The sequence below is a fragment of the Nymphaea colorata genome, chromosome 3 (assembly GCF_008831285.2).
Source record: "Nymphaea colorata isolate Beijing-Zhang1983 chromosome 3, ASM883128v2, whole genome shotgun sequence".
NCBI classification, from domain to species: Eukaryota; Viridiplantae; Streptophyta; class Magnoliopsida; order Nymphaeales; family Nymphaeaceae; genus Nymphaea; species Nymphaea colorata.
Window position 1 is genome coordinate 8,337,108 of NC_045140.1, and position 20,527 is coordinate 8,357,634.

Below are 20,527 nucleotides of genomic sequence, written 5' to 3' on the forward strand. Positions count from 1 at the left end.
CTTACAGTGGATGTTAAAGTCATAGCACCACCATTTCTATTGTTATGATTTGTGTACACAAAAAACCTTCTACCCCTGATCATAAGCAAACTACCCCTGAAAATTATCTCCCCTTGATCGATTGAAGCAAGCGATCGAACACTTGCCTTGCCTCAAAACTGCTCCTACCCCAAATTCCGACACATTTGTATCAACTACAAATGGGCTGATTCAAATCTAGTAACTACAAAATTAGGATGTTGGTTATAGTCTGTTTCAACTCTTCAAATCCAACCTTACTTTTGGTCCTCCATTGAAATTGTCCTTTTCTTAACATAATAGTGAGTGGCAGTGCAATCTTACTGAAGTAATGCATGAACATGCAGGAGTATCTAGCTAAACCAAGAATCCTTTCAAAGTGGTTGGAAATTCTCAATTGCAAATGGCCATTACCTTGTCCTCTTCCATTTTGACTCCTTGGTCTGAAATGGTGTGGCCTAATAAGGCATTTGCTGGCTTCTATTCAAGCATTTAGATGCCTTGGCATATAGCTTATGTTGCTGCAAAAAACTCTACAGAATTCTCAAGTGCACTACATGTGCCTCCTTGTTAGCACTCTAGATTAATATATCATAAGAAAATAATGCAAATCTCCTTAAATGAAGAGAAGAACTTCATTCATCAAGGCTTGACAAGTAGTGAGGGCATTCATTAATCTTAAAAGCATGACATTAAATTTATAATGCCTTTCATGTGTTTGGGAAGCCACTTTTTTTTGTTATGTTTTCCTATGTGATCCTTCTTTGGTGGTAACCTATCCTTAAATCTAGTTTTAAAAAAGATTTGGCACCATCAATTCATCCAACAACTCCTCAATAACAGTATGATGTATCTATTTATGCGGTAATTGCATTAAGCACTCTATAATTAAAAAAAAAAATGCCAAGTCTCATCCTTTTTCTTAACGAATAAAGCCTGCAAAAAGTAGGAACTGTGGCTCGCCTAAATCACACCTTTTTGAAGTATCTCTTTGATTAATCTTTTAGTCCCACTTTTTGTGCATATCTATATCAATATGCTTACAACTTAACTGGTTTTGCCTCAAGCTCAACTTTAATTTTTATGGTTGAAGGCCCTATTTGAGGCAGAAATCTACTTGAGGTATCTTGGAATCCAATTATTTTGGTTCATCTATACTAATAGTCATTAAGAAGTAGTTTGATAAAGAAAACAACATGTCATTGAAATATGAGGTTCTATAGAAGTGCTATTGGTGCCAAATGTTGGATAGAAAATGAGGGAAACAAACCACTCTCATATTTTGAAAAGAAAATTTTTCTAGCAAGGCATTTGTTAATGAAAATAATGTCTTTGGAACATAGTGTTCCATAAAAGTGTTCATGTTACTAAATGTCGAATAGAAACATTCAAGTTGGAAGAATCTGTTCCATCAAAACAGATGAACAATTTGTTCTTGACATTTTTTGGTTTGGTGTTTGGTAAGGAGAACGTTTTTTTGTAACAACATGCCCGCTTTCATACTGGGCTCAGGCTGCCAATTAGGTGGATCCAACCCAACTGCAAAATGCTTACAAAAATTAGGAACTAGGACAATCAACTATTCATTCATAGCACGTGAATAATTCGTTTCTTTTGTCTTTGTGTGTGTACCCACACTCCAAAACAGCAAAAGCACATGAGCCAATATGACTGGTGCGGGTGTACCTATGACATGGTATAGGCCGCCGTCAACCATGCCGAGGTCATTTTTGTTTTTCTTTTGAGTTTTTTTTTAGAAATGATGCTTCTATTTTTCTGCCTCAGTTATGCTGTTTTTAGCATTTTATATACTTTTTTAGTTTAATAATAGATATTATATTCTACTCATACCTTTATATATTGGACATGTCATTTGGTCTTATTTTTTATTGTTCATAAGTTTTCTTCATTCATGAACATCTTTATATATATTAATTGTATAAACATATTACCCCTTTCCTTTCTTCCTCAGTCCTCTCCCTCCTGCCTCCCTCTTTCTCCTCCCTTTCGTTCCCCTCTCCTACTTGAACCCCTCTCACTTTCTTTCTCATCTCCCTCCTGCTATTTCCACTTCTCTCCCTTCTTTCTCCCCTCTCGCTCATTCTGGTTCCTCCTAGCTGAATACCATTTCCCCCACTGATGATGACAGCGACCAGCCCTGCGTCAACCACAAATGGCCACCGGCATTTCGGTGGGAACGTACTTGTTACTGAATTTTCTGGGCCTAGTCATTTTGTAGCCTGATGTTCACAGATAATATTTCAATAAGTAGTTTTTCTTCTCTCTTAAACGATTGGCAGCAAGTTGTTCAACAGCAACGCTTTCCGGTGGCCCCCTTTTCCCTGGTATTCTCTCCCTCCCATTCTGGCTGGTTGTGTCTGCCCCTGCCCTGCCGAAGTATTTGATTTTTTATTTTTATTTTTTTATTTTTTTACAATAACGGGTTGCTGGAGAGCAGCCCTTTTTGACTAGTTTGTGTCAGCCCGAACCATGGCCAACACACTACCATTGTTCTTTTTTTTTTTAATTTGAAACAAATCAAAAATATAGATTTGATAGGGTAAATCTTGATCGTTTGTTTTTTGAAACAAAATCGGAAACATGCACTGCCGCTGGTCGGTTTCTTTTGTTTTTCTTCCTTCACTGAAGGGGCAGCCCTTTTGCTTGTATCCACCATTTGTGATGCATCAAACATCCCCTTTTGGTTAAAGATACCAGGTGGCACTAAGTTCAATCCTACTAACTTGTGAACAATAGCAATACAAGGGCCACAGTGAGCAATGAACAGTCCTAGAACCTGATTGCCTCTACGAATCAACTAACTGTTACTATCAAAGCTAATGGAAGGCATTCATATTTACTGCAGTTTTGAGAAATTAAATTTTAACTAGGGAACTCTTGATATTGAGAATTCTCAATCTCAGGTACTGTCAATCGTATGTCCTCCAAGTACCTCTCTTCCAATAAGTTTGTTGATATGTAAAGCTTCATTTGATCTGAGCAATTTTTGTTTCACTGCAAACACTAAATCTGTCAAAGTTCTTTGGTCTCTAAACATTGTTTAACAATATGAATATGTTAAATAGTTTCTTGTTTTATAGCAGAATTGGGGAATCGTTCCTGTCACTGATTTTAAAGACCCACTATTTTTGGAAAGCCCACGCTATCACCAATTTTTAAAATTGGATCTTATTTCAATTTTTGTGTGTCAACTTAAGTGTGCAGTGGTTTGGGTTTTTGTAAATTAAACTTTATTGGTGACAACTTTAATCACCATGTTTATGAAGGTGGGCCACATAAAGGACTATATGACACTAAATGTTCAAAATAAATACTTGTATGATCAGGTATCCATGAGTCTTACAGTTCTTGCTTGCTATTTAAGCTTTTAGTCATCTAGGATAAGCATATCTTTCTTCCAAATCTTGTATTTGAGTTGTATATTGCTTGTCGAGTTAGAGTTTTTCAGCAAGTAGCAACTTGTATTGTTTCACATGTGGATCTTACATGGAAGGAGGTTGTTGACTTGATCAAGAATTGTTCGAGCTTTGATATTTTCTAGGTATCACTAATATTTGTCTGTCTCTATGACATTTTAAGATGAATTTGGCCACTATGAATAAAGAAAAAATATCTTGAGAAGTTGATAGTCCTATTTGCATTCTTTAGAAACTCTAGCGTTGAAGCTTGGGAGTCTTGTTTTACGTGAGGTAAATACTTGAAGTCTAAATAGGCAAGCTAGGTCTATCACCTGAGCTGAGCTTTTTTTTTTCTAGAAAAATAGAAGCTATAATGGTGCGTGAGTCACTGCTATAGATGTATACCAGTGAAAACCCCATTGAAACCATCGCTGTTGGTGATGTCATCATGATTCCCATCTAATCATGGACATTGACACTGAAGAAGAGAAAAATAAGGCTGGGTCAAAATTACCTGCAATTTCTTTCCATTTTGTTCAAACATATTTATCTTTCTTTTCATGTTTTATGTGGATTGATTTTTGGGGCATCAAGCACTCAACTTTGCCAAAGGCAAGCTGTTGGGAGATTGATCCAGCTTCAGTTTCAGTTGTTTACCTTTCTATGGTCAAATTTCTATTGAAGATGACAAGTTGCAATGTTAAGACATAGGAAGTTGTGTTTGCGCCATGATTGTTAACCTAAAAGGAAAACTTAGTGGACTGACTTAAATACTCAAATTTTATTTGACAGTGGATCCCATTGTACAATGTTTAAGGCTGCTTAGACCTGGTCTGCACAAATTTCCCATTCATAATCTTATGGAATGCTTAAGCATAGGAACCGAGTGAATCTTCTCATCTTGTGGAGGCCTAATCCTGTCAAGAAGTGCTTTCCAACTAAGCTTCGTTTTCGGTTAAGTGGTGACAGCTTATACATTATATGAGATAGCTGATACCTTGAAGTTTTCAAAATAATCTCTTTACAATTCCATATGATCTTGGTGTCTACTACTAAGTAGACATCACAATATAGTATTGTATATCAGTCTGTTTTTGTCTCTTGGGAGAATTTATCTATTGCAACCAATTAATGATGCCTATAGTTTATTTTCATATAATTATTTGATGACATTTGCTCACCTTTTGCTATAGGCTGTTTATTTTTTGTCAATTATTGAGGTTTATTTACTATTGATGCAATGTTGATGAATTTTTGCATCAGCTTGTAGCTTTGCTCACCTTTTGATCAAAATGCTTCCCCTCTTTCTTGAAAAGATTTTTACTGATCCTTGATATTCCAGAAGCAAAAATTATGCCCATGCACTGTTGTAGTGATAGCAACAACCCTGACATACCAGATCCTATATTATGCCATATCAGGTACATTGAACAGCATTAACTCAAATTTTCACACATATAGCTACAATGGACTTAGCTTTTACTCAAGTTGGGTTGTTCAAATGCATCACAGACTCCATGATTTCTACCTCATTCTCGTAAAAAAAATTATTGACATGCTTCTAGAATGCAACATTTCTTAGTTTTCTTTGCTTTTGATCTTAAAAGCTAGTACAATAGTCTTTTTTGGTAACCTTTTTAATTAATTCACTATATCATATTTGTTGATTGCTTACTTTACTTTTAACTACAGAAGTTTGGGTTCCATTGTGTTTCAATTGAGTTACCAATTTTTATTGATCCATGAATGACTGTTACTCTATTTATGCATCAGAATATAATAATAATGCTCACAATTAAGGTTATGTAGATGAAGTACACATATGTCTAACAAATAGATGAAGTATACATATATTTTCTGGAATTAAACTGATTTTTAATTTTAAAAAAAAAACTAAAAGAATGCCTTCCACATTGTATTGCAGAACATCTTGAGGGGTAATGATAATTCTTTCGTTCCAATGGTTCAATCAAGATTAGTCTTAGTGGCGCCAAGTTAGAACTTGTTTATCTAGTGAAGAACTATTTGCTTGTCTGGTGAATGTGTTCAAATATAGATTCATATTGCAGTTCTATAGGTTTAAGCATGGAAAGAAAGGGAAATATGTCTGAAAGAATAAATGTATCCAATGTTGAGGATGGCGAAGAAGCAGTGGTTATGACCATTGATGATCAATTAGTAAATAAATGTAATGAGACAACATATGTTGAGTCTGAGGATGATGAGTGATGGTACTTATGGTTTTTGATGTTGAATTAGCTAGGTGAAAAAAATGATGAATTAGTAGGTGAAGAAAATGAAGCACTGAATGGCGATAGTGAGGAACTTTGTGTTGACGGGACAAACATAAAGCCAAAGTTGGTGCCTAGTGTTGATAGAACTATAAATCATACACTGGAATGGAGTTTGATAGTGACGTCAGTGCATTTAAGTTTTACCATACATATGCAACACTTGGTAGCTTTGATACAATGATACATGACTCGAAAAAGAGGAACGGTGTTCTTCATTGGAGGCAGTTTATTGCAAAATGAATGGTTTCAAGAAACATAAATGCCATTAGGGAAGGGAACTTGCAATAAGAAAATGTGGTTGAAAAGCATAGATGTCCATTGAATTTGATTCAGACGAAAATAAGTGGTGTGTGCATAATGTACAGTATGTACATAATCATTATTTGCATTCACTACAAAAAATAAACTTTCATAATATGGCAAAGAATATGAAATCCCCTGCGAAGAATGTTGTAAATATCCTTTCAGGTTCTAGATTAAAAGCATCACAAGTTATAAATGTATTTGCACACCAAGTAGAAGGAAAGGAGCACATGTCATTTAGTAAACGACAGTTGTATGAGCACCTCTAAAGAATTACAGATAGTTATTATAGGAAAGATTGTCAAGCTATGTTGAATTCTTTTAAGAAAGAACAAATGAAAATCTAAATTTCTATTATGTGATTCAAGTAGGGCAAGTTACAACTTTTGAGTAAATGTAGTTGCTCATGAAGATTATTTGTATTTTGGTGATGTGGTTTCTTTTGATACCATATATATAGAGAATAAATATCATACGTTGTTTGCTCCATTTACAATTATAAATCACCATGGCCAAAGTATAAGTTTTTGTTATGCATTATTTATTGAGGAGAACAAAAACATACTCAAGTGGCTATTTGAAGAGTCACTACAAGCAATAGGTGTTCAACCTCTAATTTGTACTTTAACTGATCAAGATCTTGTTATGATGGTTGTAGTGAAGAAAGTACAAAATATAGTTCATAGATGTTGCAATTGACACATATTTACAAATGTGCCAATATATTTGGTCAACTTGCATAAACAAAATAGTCACTTCAAACATTTGTGGGATGTACGGTTTTTTAAGTCAAAGACAATAGAAGGATTTGAAGAAAATGGCATGAAATGTGTAGTTCATATCCCAAGTTAGAAACCATTGACAGAGCGACAAACTTATAGAATGAAAAAGAAACATGGGCTAAACCATATTCAAGTGACAGATTCATGGCCAAAAAGTCCATAACCAATGAAGTGGAAATATGAACAACTATTTTAAAAATTGGGTCAATAAAAATACAAGTTTAAGTAAGTTTGTCATCAAATACCAAAAAGCAATAGATAAACAATGCTTCAACGAAAAGGATATGGATCTCAAGATGGATAATGAAACTGAACCAATCAAGACACATGATCCAATTGAAGATCACTCGTGAGACTTTTACCCCAGAGATTTTCAAAACAACTTCATTACAAAACTGATGTTACCTATTGCCTACACTATTTTGCTACCCAAGTTGACGATCATGTGAAAACATATTACGTTAAACAAGTAATAAGAGGTCATGCAGCACTCCCAATTAGTAAGGAGTATATAATTTCATATTATTAGAGAAGTCAATTTTTATCAAGCTATTGATGCAAAGTATGAGAATATATGGGAGTTGTGTGTCATCATATGCTTATAGTATTTCATGCAAAATGAATATACGAATTGATGTGTACCTATATACTCAAAAATGGACTAGACATGCAAAGAAATGTGTTGTACAAAGACTTTCAACTTTTCAAACACAGATAGATGAAAAGGTTTCCTCACAAATAAACAAGAATATTCTTCGTTTAAAGGCCAAAAGTTTGCATAGATGAAATAACGTCAAGTTCCAAATGCACTAAGCATGCATTTGAAAAGTTTGAACAATTGGTAAAAAGAACTATGATATTTAAAATTGATTGAGTCAGACGCAAATATTGATGAAGCACGCAAGTGGACGAAAGTGTGTAGATGAGAGTGTTGCGACACAGAGACAAAAGTTGAGCAGGTTCATTTGCTTACAGATCATAGACAAGCTTGTGCTAAAGGAATTTCAAGGTGAATCCCTTCATGCATCGAATAAAGCAAATTACATAAAAAGTGTCACACATGTGAAACATGGGTATGATTCGTGTATTGCTCCTCTAAGCAGGACTGCAAGGTAGAGTTGTTTTTTTTCATAAAATAAATTATAATATTTTTTATGGTTATTTATATACTTGTCATTTTGCAGAAATGCATCAACTGATGATAGTTTTACAAAATTAAGGCTATGCCATTTATGTAGAGAAACATGTCATGATAAAAGAAATTGTCCAAAATTGAGACAAGTAGGTCAAAACAAGTTCAAATGTGTTGATTTCATTTTTCCGGTTTAGACTCCCTGACTATGTCATACCTAGTTTATTTGTTTTTCTTTTACAACATCCATGTCTACAGAGGCAAACAACATTAATTAGTTTGTCATCGATAGTGTAACATGTTTACATTACTTTTTGTTGTTGTATGTACTTGTCATTCTACACACTAGGAAAATATAATAGAGTATTTTGGATCAATATCCTCCAATAGATGCCAAGAGTTCCTCTCTCTATTGCATTACGTGCAAAAGGTGCACATGCATGAAATTAAAGAGGATGATAAGTTGACGTAGAAAATTATGTGGGTCAACCTTTCAGTCTACATCGACGAAAAGTAGCTCGATCCAACAATTAATTTATCGAGTGCTTAAAAATTTATTTTGCCTTCATTTGGATACATGATAATGATGCTCCTGGTTTTCCATGCTTATCATAATCTTTGCAAGAGAGATTTTTGTTATATTTGATTTTAGTACATTCTTCAAAGAGTGTCAATCTGATTGACATATTTTTTCTTGTGACACCTATTCTTTTACATCCACATGTTCTTTCACAGCCTACCTCAAGCGAAAATCTATTTGCCTTATATTGAGCTTGATGCAAAAACTTTCAAATTGAGTTGCTGCGAGAGGCTTGGTTAATCCATCGGCAATTTGGCCCTTTGATGAGATATACTAGACTTTGAGTTTCCATTTGGCAATTTGATCTTGTACAAAATGAGCAACGATTTCTATATGTTTTCTTCTTGCATGAAAGGTAGGATGTGCAGCAAGATAGTTGGCACTGATATTGTCGCACCATATAGTAGGCATGTTGGAAAGAGAAATCTTCATTTATTTCAAAAGAAACTAAACCCAAGAGAGTTCAACAGTGGCATTCACAATGCCTTTATACACTGCCTCAGTACTCGAACAAGACATTGTGTGTTCTTTTTTAGAGCTCCATGATATAATATTGGGCCCAAAGTATACAACGTATCCTGAAGTAGAATTTCAATCATTTGGGAAGCTAGCCCAATTGTCTGCTGAGTACACATGTATGGATCCTTCTTTGGTAGCTTCAAACTTTAAACCACATTGCAAAATGTCTTCCAAATATCGAATAATTCCTTTTACAACCATCCAATGTGACTTGTTAGGCTTGTGCATGAACTAACACACCCGGTTTACACTAAATGCCACGTCTAGTCTAGTGATGATAAGATATTGCAGGGTAGCCACTATGCTTCTCTACAAAAAGGGATTCTCAAAATCTTCACCATCACCGGAAAATAACTTTGCAGAAGAAGACATTGACGAAAAGCTGGGTTTGCACTCAACCATATTGGTTCTCTTTAAAAGCTCAAAATATATTTACATTTAGTTCAAACAGAACCCTGCGAATTGTAAAGCACTTCCACACCTATGAAATAGTGAAGTCTCCTAGATCTTTCAAAGAAAACTGGTCTACAAGAAGCTTAACAACTTCGTCAATAAGAGCATGTGAGTTTTCGGTGATCAAAATATCATCTACATAAACAAAGGATGTACACCATAAAACCACCATGATGCTTAATGAATAACAAAGGATTATATTTAGAGCTCAGAAAATCCACAGTGCAAAGTGATTGGCTGAGCCTTTGAAAAGAAGCTCTTGGTGTCTGCTTCAAGCCGTAGAGGGCTTTATGGAGTTTGCATACCTGCATGGTTCTTTGGGCATCCACAAAACGCACGGTTGGGACATATAGACTTCTTCATTGAGAAAGCCATTGAGAAAAGCATTATTTACGTCGAGTTGCCTTATACACCATCCCTCTCCTAAGGCAAGAAATAACAGAGTCTGAATTGTGGCAGGCTTCACTATGGGACTGAAGGTTTCAAAGCAAACAATGTCTTCTTCTTGATGGAACCCTTTGGCAACAAGACAAGCCTTAAGTTGACAAGAGTTCTATTAGCTTTGCACTTGATCCGAAACACCCATTTGCAGCCTACTATATTTTAGTTAGGAAATGGTAGAACAAGAGTCCACATGTGGTTCTTTTCAAGAGCTCTAAGCTCATCAAGCATGGCAGCACACAATCTAGGTTCTTATTTGGCATGCTTAAATGACTTTGGCTCAACATCTTGATCAACCCCTGAACCAATGTCACATGGAAAATGTAACAATGATACATCATTCAGCTAAGTTCACATTGCTAGTTAATTTAACAAAACTTATATGAATCTTTTTTTTAATTCATGACTACAAAAATGCAGGTGGATGCCATCCTAATGGGTTTGAAAGGAAAAAAAAATCCGATCGGTTTGAGAAACTGTGAAAACCATCTCCTAGCTCCTCCCACTTCTTGTTCCATCCATTTTCTTTAGGCATGAGAGAACAAGAAACATATTCAAGAGATTCTTTTGTTAGCTTCGATAAAATATGTTCTATTTGTTTACATTGACAATAATATTCACACATTTTTAGCCTTCAATTATGTCTTCTTATTTTCTCCTTATATCATATCACTTACATGATCATGTAAGTCCACAACTTTCTCATTCAAATATACTATGTCTTTTTGTGCACCTTATAATTAGTTTATCAGAAACTACACATTCTTTTCGTTTAACAATTAAGAACCATTTTCCTTGTAACACTAGTGAAAGAAGCAACAAAATCTCATCATTTGTTATAATAGTAACAAATATAAGGTTACTATCTAACTTGATGCATTAAAATTTGACATTTTGATGTGCCAATACATACATAATTTTGACATTTGTAAAAAAACCTCCCTAAATTTCAAGCATGTTTTCAAGCAATTCTACATTTACATGGACAGTTGTCATAGCTAGAGCAGCTTGTCATTCTCTGTTGAAAGTGTTGGATCGTGTTCTAAAGCCAAATGACAAAAGGAGCTCTTTGAAGCTTTCACATTTAACATCATAAAAAGAAGCAAATGTGCAAATGCAAAACAAATCCACAATTAATATAATGTAACCAGTTTAAATCCACTAGAATATCAAAGTATCTTAAATTTGTTTTCTTACTTGCAAAACAACCTGTGATAGGTAGGCCTTCCCAACCTTTGATTGCCAAAAAATAGGGTATTTACAAGATCAAAAATAAGTCCCTTGATTGGACTGTTACATTCTAGTGTCCTCCTCTAAAGGATTCCAACCCCCATTAAGTTTCAATCATTCTCTAACATGGCCATCACCTTGACGCGTCATCAAAGAAAGGTTGTTTCAGGTACTAGAGCTCCCCCCAAAATCATTACAGAAATTTCTCTTCCTTTCCTCCAACCACCTATTGATCCATCGAGAATCTCCACAATCCCCCACCAGTATTTCTTCTCCAAGTTGTGTTGTTCATCTACACAATCACATGAGAGGAAGGCTCAAGTTGGGTCAAGTAAACCATCAAACATTTCTCCAACGATTGTCCCTTGTCATTCTTGTTGCTTATACCCCACATCACAATTCCTTATTGAATTACCCTAAGTGATTTCTGATCAGGCCCGCCCTAATCAACTTTCCTTGTTAGTGGTGTTGGTATCCATATTCCTCCATGGTCCCCACCAAATCCCTGCCACCAGCCAAGTTTTGATGGTCCTCATTTTTGTGCAATCCCAAGGCATTTGAGGATGTGTTGTTGGTAATTAGTCCAAAATTCCTAAGTTGCATGCCTCAAAACCTCACAATCTTCATGTCATGTCATGTTATGTAGCTTCCAGATGAACTGAATGGACATGTGGTATAGATTTTTCCAGTGCTTTCACAAATCCTCATCCTTCAACTTCTTACCACACCAGCAAATAAACTCATATTTGATTCCCTACTCTAGCTTTCATCGCACCCCAAACCCTCTGCAAATCTTATTCCAGATTAGCTTCATGACTCGACAATTGAAGAACAAATGATCTTGTGTTTCTTACGCTTCCTTGCAAAGGCTGCATCTAGAGGCCATAGCAAAACCAAGATTCCTCTTGTGCTCTTCTATCACGAGCCTCTTGGCATAGCCGAAATAGGCTATCCACATCACTCAAGGAAATATTTGACTACTTTAGTTAAGTCAAAGCCATGGTTCCTCGACTCCTCTGGTCCTCATTTGCTCCCACATCTCATTCTTACAGATATCTACTCCAGCTTCTTTAGTCCATGCCAAGGCATCCAGATTCTCTTCCAAATGTGTGCTTCTATTTGATATGTCATATATGATAGGGCTCGCATCAATGCCATTTGTGGATCTGTCCTCTATAAAATGCCTGATTGACTTATCCAGCCATGGTTCAACTAAATGGTAAACTTTTCCTGGGACCATGCTCAGCAGTGGCGCTTCTACCCATGAATCCTTCCAATATTTGGCAACATTACCATCATCAATCTTCTATCTAATAATGCTCTTGATGGCCATCCACGCTCGCACAATATCTTTCCAATTGGCTGATCCCGATTGGAAAGAACATAGGTCCACAGGCTTCTCTTGTGTAGGTATTTGCTTCTAACAAAATAAGCCCAGTTAAATTGCCCTGTCTTTGCCTTGCATGTCAAGTAGGCTAATGCTATGGTTCACCTCTTGAAGATGCTGGAAACCAACTTCTCCTTCCATCTTGAAGAGGCATAAAGACTTGTGCCTGATTTGATGGAGCTCTCAAGAATCACTTCCTTCTCCCCAAATGAAACCTACACAAATCTTTTTAATATACTTAATCTTACTTACGTCCACAACCTAAAAAGCTAAAGTATCTAAACTCATGTGAGCAGCATCTGATACATCATTCCTGCAACAATATCTTAAGAGAAACACGTAGTGGTGTCCTCCTCAGCAACCATATCTCATTACTAGGGATGTGAATCCCAATTTGAATACAAGTGCATAATCATCTCGACAAAATATTGAAACAGTCGTCCGAGCATAGAAAAAGAATTTGATTTGAACCATGGTGGCTCAAGTGATAGCTCCTTATTCATAGTTTGGAAGCGGACCTATGTATTGCCTTATAATATCAAGTTTCTCTCTCTGCCCACTAACTATTTTCTTAAGATATATATATATATACATACATACATACATACATATATATATATATATATATATATGTGTGTGTGTGTGTGTGTGTGTGTGTGTGTGTGTGTGTGTGTGTGTGTGCGTGTGTGTGTAAAGTTAGGGGTGAAAGTCATTAAGTCATGCCCTAACCTAAAAGTTTCTATTGTTCCAAGTTTAAAAAAAAGAGGAATTGGACAAAATGAGGAAATGATGGTAGTCAAATTGTTGGAAGGTTAGACTTGAGATCCCCAAGGTTGTCCATCAACCTAAGCAGACACATGCTCAAGTTTCTGCCCATCAAGCAAACTGACCCTGGTTTAATAAACTATAGAAAAACTGTTCAAGAGATAATCTTGTGATTATTAGCCTAAACATTTTGAATAAATTAGCTATCTAGGAAGGGAAGTACTATTCTTAATCACTAACTAGTTCTATGTTTGAAGCTCTTTCCAAAATGGTTGGCTCAATATATGCCATTGATAGCTCGAACCAATGGGGACTTTTGGTTGAAGAGATGATATGGCACTTGTAAGCATATAATTATCTCACGATTGAGAAGTTCATCCTTTAATGTCACATTCAAAAGGCATTCCAAAAGATCAAGTATACTAGATCGGTCAGGTTTTGGGAGGAACTTCTAAACTTCTATCCCAACAACTTTCTTCAACTACTTCTACACTTAACATCATCACAATAATAGAAGTTTGATTCACTAGCGTAAGCTGAATAATTACTAGGTGGAGTGGAACCTAGAATGGTATAACAAAATACAATTTCTAGTAAGCCAAAAAATGATGAGACATTTTCATAGTGAGAGATAGAACTGTATGGATTTCAATAATGTTTTTTCTATTGATTGTCATATTGTTCAAAGTGCCATTGTTGGAGGCACCAAATTAGTTTCTAACCAACTATTCCTTCACCATGACTCTACACTATAGGCCAAAGACTCAAAATGTGAATATTAGTAAATATTAGGGTTTCTTCATATTTGTTCTTATATTTGCGGCCAAGGATGCAATCATCCTTGCATGGAAGGAAATCTATATTCCTTCCTCAACAAAAAAGACAACCAGGGTATTGAAGCAGCAAAAGCAATGAATTAATATACCTGGCCTTGCCGTGGACAATGGGCTGCCCTTAGTAGGTGTGCTAGTCAGCTACGATGATGGCATGCAGAGAAGATCAGGATAAAGAAATCTATTGGTGGTGAGAAGAAAAGTTGGAGAAGGGAAAAAATATGATCTGTAACCTAGAAATCAATCCACATAAAACATGAAAAGAAAGATAAATATATTTGAACAAAATGGAAAGAAATTGCAGGTATGTTCGATCCAACCTTATTCTCTTCTTCAATTCAGTGTTCATACTTGGAAGCGGATCACAATGCCATCTTTTAATATGTATAATCAATTTTATGAATCAATCTTATATATGTTATATGTAATATATATTGTATTTTTATACAATTATAAATTGATAAACTATATATAAAACAACTACTTGTTTAATGCCTACTTATGTTATGAGTATGATTGGAAAATATGAAATCAGACTCCTGAGTATACATGCAAGAAATAGAATGCTACAAATTTTAAAAACTAAGGTGTGACTGTGTGTGTGTGCATATTTATATATATATACACACACAAAAAGAGACAGAGACTCTCACTGCACCCACACCCTACACCTATGTATGTAATTGTGCTTACACTTGTACCCCGCACCCATGTAACATAGTGCATCAAATGAAATTGTATTGCATTTAGTCACTAAGGACGAATACAAATCAATTTTTTTGAAGATGAAGACTGGATAGGCACAAGGACCTAACAAGTTTTGTATGGAGTTTTATATTTTGTCACGTGATTGTGTATCTTTACTGTACAATATATGATTTTTTCAACCAGGTAGAATAGTGAAAAGGGCAATAATTCAGATTTTACTCGTTTCCAAGATCAAAATTTTTTTTATATCAATCACATTATTGCATTATGTAATTGCATTTATAAAGCAATTGCTAGATAAATGGCTGATTGAACGAATCCAATTCTAGCCAAAGTCATTCGAGAAGAGTAGGAAGTCTTCCTACTAGGTAAAATAATTCAAGATCATATGCTTCTTGCATGTGAAATTGAGAATAGTATATATAGGTATAAAGGACAGTTTGTGCTTTCAACTTTGGAATAGAGAAGGCCTATGAATAGGTGGTCTGGCCATTTCTTAGAAATGCTTTTTCATTTCTAGGTTTTCCTGAATAATGGATTGATAAAATAATGGCATATGTTCCAACATCTTCTTTCGCCATTGTCATGGATGGGTATGAAGGTTAGTTCTTTAAAAGCCACTGAAGACTAACGCAAGAAGATCCATAGATCCATTACTTTTTCTAGTTCACAAAAAGATTGAAGGTTGAAGCCAAATGTAACAGATATAGGTTCCTAAGTTTAGGGCTTCAAATACTTTTCTCCCTTGGAGCTTTATTTGCTGATGATTTAATTATAGTGAGTGCAGCAAATACTCATTTTGTCATTTCTGCAAGAAATGTACTGCAAATGTTTGGAGAAAGGACTGAAAGTTAAATTTTTAAAGTCTTCAATAATCCCTTTTGTGTAGAATAGAAACATGAAGAAATGCTAGCCACTTTTGGATGAGGCGAGTAAATTCCCCTTGCTTTACTGGTGTTCCAACTAAAAAATTCAAAGGAGTTTTATGAAAGACTCGCTACTTATAAAGAATTTGGCTTTTTGAAAGACCAAAGTTTTATCATTTGTAGGCAAGATATGTTTGTTAAAACATAAAACAAGTATTGACTGCTATAATTAAATAAATGTGTTATGATTCCTTTGGGGAGATTCAGGGTATCATAAGAGGGTCCATGCATTAATTGGTCTGGGTCATGTATTTTTTATAGAGTGTTGTAGATTTAATATGATAAACTTGGCCACAAGGGTGAGAACCTCTTCTTTGCTTTGGTGGTCTTTGACCATAAATACTTGTCTTCTTGCAATCATTGGACTAATAAGTTGAAACAAGTACATCCCGGGGATGAAAAACTATGATTTGGGGGTTGGAGGAAGTGATACAACGAATCTTTTTAGGCGATGGTAGAAATGCATTGATGTGGTCTAAATTTTGGAGTTGGGGCTCTTACCAAATTTGGCTAGGAGAGAGTATCTTCATGGATGAGTAATGTGGGAACTCAATCAATAGCACAATTTATGTGCAAAAGAATGAATGGGATGAGATCACTCTCCTTAGCAAAGAGTTAAGATTATTTGAGATGGGATGATCAAGAAGCTGGAAGATTATGTTCTAGGAATATGTACTATAGAATTAGAGTGAAGCTCCTTGTAAATCATATGATGAAGGTTATATGGCATAATGATGCTCTATGTATGACACTTTCAGAAGAGGCTCATCACTTTAAACAGATTTAAAAAATTGGAATTTGGTTAGCAAATAGATGTTGTTTTTTGAAGCAAAGTTGATCATATGTTTATCAAATGCGGAGTAATAGGAATCTTATGAAAATTTAAGGAGACAAGTTTAATATGAGGATTTCATACCTGAAAGATTTGAAGGATGCCTTGCAGTGGTATCGTGATGCAAATTCAAGCAGAAATAGCTCCCAGGGGATGGCATCTTTGTTCCCACGCATTTGAAAACAAAGAAGCATTCTTCTACATGATAAGAGGAAAAGTTATGGAGCCACAAAACTAAAAAGTATTATGTGGAATGGCTGTTCATTAGCATAAGGCCCAACCCTTGGGCTTCATTTGAGTATTGGGACTACATTATGGTGAATAATTGCTAGAATGAGGTGCATGATTTTAGGCAGTCATTGAAATGTGGAACTTTTGGTTGGAGTTGGATTCTTCTCTTCATCTCAATAGTGTGAGGTTTTGGACTAACTAAGGGGACTGATGGCATGTTCCAAGGGTGCTTGAGATTGGAGATGCCCAGGGAGAGACTTAATTTTTACATGTTGAGGTATTTGTTGACTTCATTATCATCGACCTTTTGAAAAAGGATTTGCCTCTGAATTCTTTGGCAGAATGGCCGACCTCTTAATGTGGTTGAGATCTGATTCATTGTATTGTTTTGTTCTTGCTTTTGACTTTGTTTTTAATTGTTTGATTCTTTTGTCAATAAAAGGATGAGCCCAACAGACATTGTTCAATTTGTAATGCTATATAGCTTGTCTTACCATGGTCTGTGAATTTCTTGTATTCAAATTAAACATGATTGAAATATTTGAATTGACTTTCAAATGAAAATGTAAAACCCTTACAAGTCTTATAGTGCACGTCGACAACGGGTCAATTAATATGTATCAACTAATATGCTTCACAAATAGAGTGATAAATACAATGTTAGTACAAGATGTTTTGTTTTGGGACAACAGCTTCCAGTAAACCACCATAGACTACATTTGGTAGCCTCAGTTATGATATCATAGGTTACCACATATTTAGTCTAATATTCCCCCCTTTGACTACATATCCATGATTTGTAGAACATAATGCAGATCTCAAATCTGCAGTCATAAAATTTATTGTTTGCTTCAATAGTGGGTTTCATCTATTGTGGATTTGAGACCGGCCTCGGATTGTAGTTTGAGAATGCCTTTCTTCCTCAAACTTTTGTAAAGGCAAAGGAGAATGTCTCTAGTGTTCTGTTTGAGGCATTTACTTCCTTAGAGGTCATTTGATTAACTTAGATCTTAGGATTGAGGATTTGATTTAATAATAGGCTTATGTTAGATTGACAGCTCTGACAAAATATGCATTTGAAAGCCATGAACTTTAACTTGAGAGTACCTATCATTTTCAAGACATAAGGTTTACAAATTCACGGTACAATATTTACATCTTTCAAACATAAGATTGCAAATCCTTTCGACACAAATCAAAGTTCTAGAATCCAAAAATATTTGATCCTAAGATATTAAATCACCTTATATCTAAGATTTGAGGTAATCAAAGATTCGACCATATTTTCAAACGTTTGCCCTCATGTTTCCAAAAGCTTTGGTATTTACGATGGATGCTTTTGTTTAGAACTTCTACACAGCCCTATAACATATCACAAGGGAAAAAAGTTGTTCAGGTCAATTGTAATGGTCATGAAGGGCTCTCTAGTCAGATTTAGTAACAGACATCAAATGGTAATAAATCCTATTCAGATAGGGTATCTGACCGAAACTGTTTTAAAAAATCTAATATTAAAAAAAATTAACATCTGGTTAAGAAATATATTAGATTGAATTTGAATTTGAATTTAAGAAATGACATCGAATGGAAATCGGACAGGGATTTAGTTTCACATAATTATCATATATCCAATATATATATTTATACACATATGTCCATTTGAAAAATCAGTTCTTAAGATATCATAATGCGGTTTAGATTCTGCTTAAAGTTGGATTTAGATTTAGACGTAAATCTAAAAATTACGTTTGGATTATGCATTCAGATTCGGATTGAGATATGATTCAAACTTTTTTTTCATTTGTACTTGAATCCAAATATGTAAACATCAAATAATACAAAGTGCATCTAATTTGAGTCTGATTCATTGACATCCCTACAATCCAATATGAATATAAACTGATGCAAATATGAATTCTGAACAAAATTACGACCCCACGATTTCAAGGCCTGAACTAATCTTCGTTTCTACCTTCTGCACGTCGTTACTTGAGTATGACTTTGAGCCAATCCGGGAACATTTGATGTTTGATTCACTGGAAACACTGCATATTCCTGTCCACGTATGGTGAAATCAATAGTGTGTTGCGCCAATTATGTAACATCTTGACCAGAGAGTTGAAAAATCAGGAACACAACTCCAATCCTAGAGGGTTGCGTTTTTGAGACGCTAGAAACAAGGCGTCCTCCGTGGCATCGGGTCGCCCCTGCCCAATTCAAAGTCCGTCTCAGCAGGGGTCGCCCCTGCCCAATTCAAAGTCCGTCTCAGCAGGGGCGTAGGGATGGGAGGGCCTGCCTAGGTCATGGTCTCACTGGACCCTGATTTTTTGGATTTGAATTCAATTTATCCCTACCCGAATCTAGAGGTTAAACTGTCAACCCACTCCTAATAAAAATCCTGGCTCCGTCCCTGGGTCTCAGGTCAGGCCAGCACTCTGCCCATGGCCGGAGCCCAGGCCAGACCATCAAGGCCGAGGTCCAACCACGATTATAAGTTTATAATAAAAAACTATGTACATATTTATAATGAAAAGTATACATATAAATAATTTTTATGCATGTCGTATCCAGCGAGGCCATTTTTCTAAGCATGGCTCGGTCTGGGTACCAGCTCGGCGCCCGCTCTTTTTTATATCACCGTCATAGAGAGAGGCTCTATATTGTAATGCCAACGCAAATTTCGCATCTCGGTTCGGCGGTGATAATAATTCGTCGTTCAAAGGAAAGGAGAACGTCCCTTCCACGATTACAACTAACTGCGTGGGTGTGAGTTGTACCAAACGTTGACTTGACATTGACATGTATCCGATTAATGGCTCAGATCATCTCTATTTAACTCATTTTGAGAATTTTTCCAATCTCTACACCCCGTTTACAAGAACTATTTTTATATTATATAAACTTCAAGTCGCCGTCGCTTTTCATGTTCACAAACTTCCCAAAACAAACTCATCTAAACGGGATTCCGACTCTGATTGCTAGAACCGGCTTTCAATTATATATGTCTTTTCGGATTGGATATTTGTTGATTCAAACTTGTTTTTGATACTTTATATAACAAAGAAATGTGGTCGATGTTTTTGTTGTTGTTGTTATTATTTTATCATTATATGGGCAAAAGGCAAGTTGGGGCCACTAGCTTGGTATGCTGCTTGGTTGGCTCAACATCTTTTATGATCAACCCCAATTTTATAATGGATTAACATTAAAGTGTAAATTCAGAAGAAGACTTCAAGCAGAAGCCCCAACAGAAAAAGATACTTAACTTGTGACTGAATAAAGTCTAATTTTTATATGTCGAGGAATATGGAGGCAATCTTGGTAAACAGTGTGGCGATAGGACAGAAACTTTGTTCAAAGCAAGTCTGTCAACGGTAGATAGAACCTTCTTTCTTAGTTTGACATTTGTGTCATAAAGTTGGGCCAGAAGAGTTTATGGCAGTGTCATCTATACATACATAAACAGAGAAAAAAAATAGTGCATTTATAAAGTCACTCAATTCAATTATAGCTGTTTATTTAAAACAAATGAATGGTTTAAAAAAGCAAGAAAAAAAATATATAATAATATTAAATGATGAAAATATCTATATTTTTTTTTCTTTATTTGTCTATCATTAGTGAATTGAACCGTGCAAATTAAACGATTGAATGACTTTAAAAAGTTAAAGTCA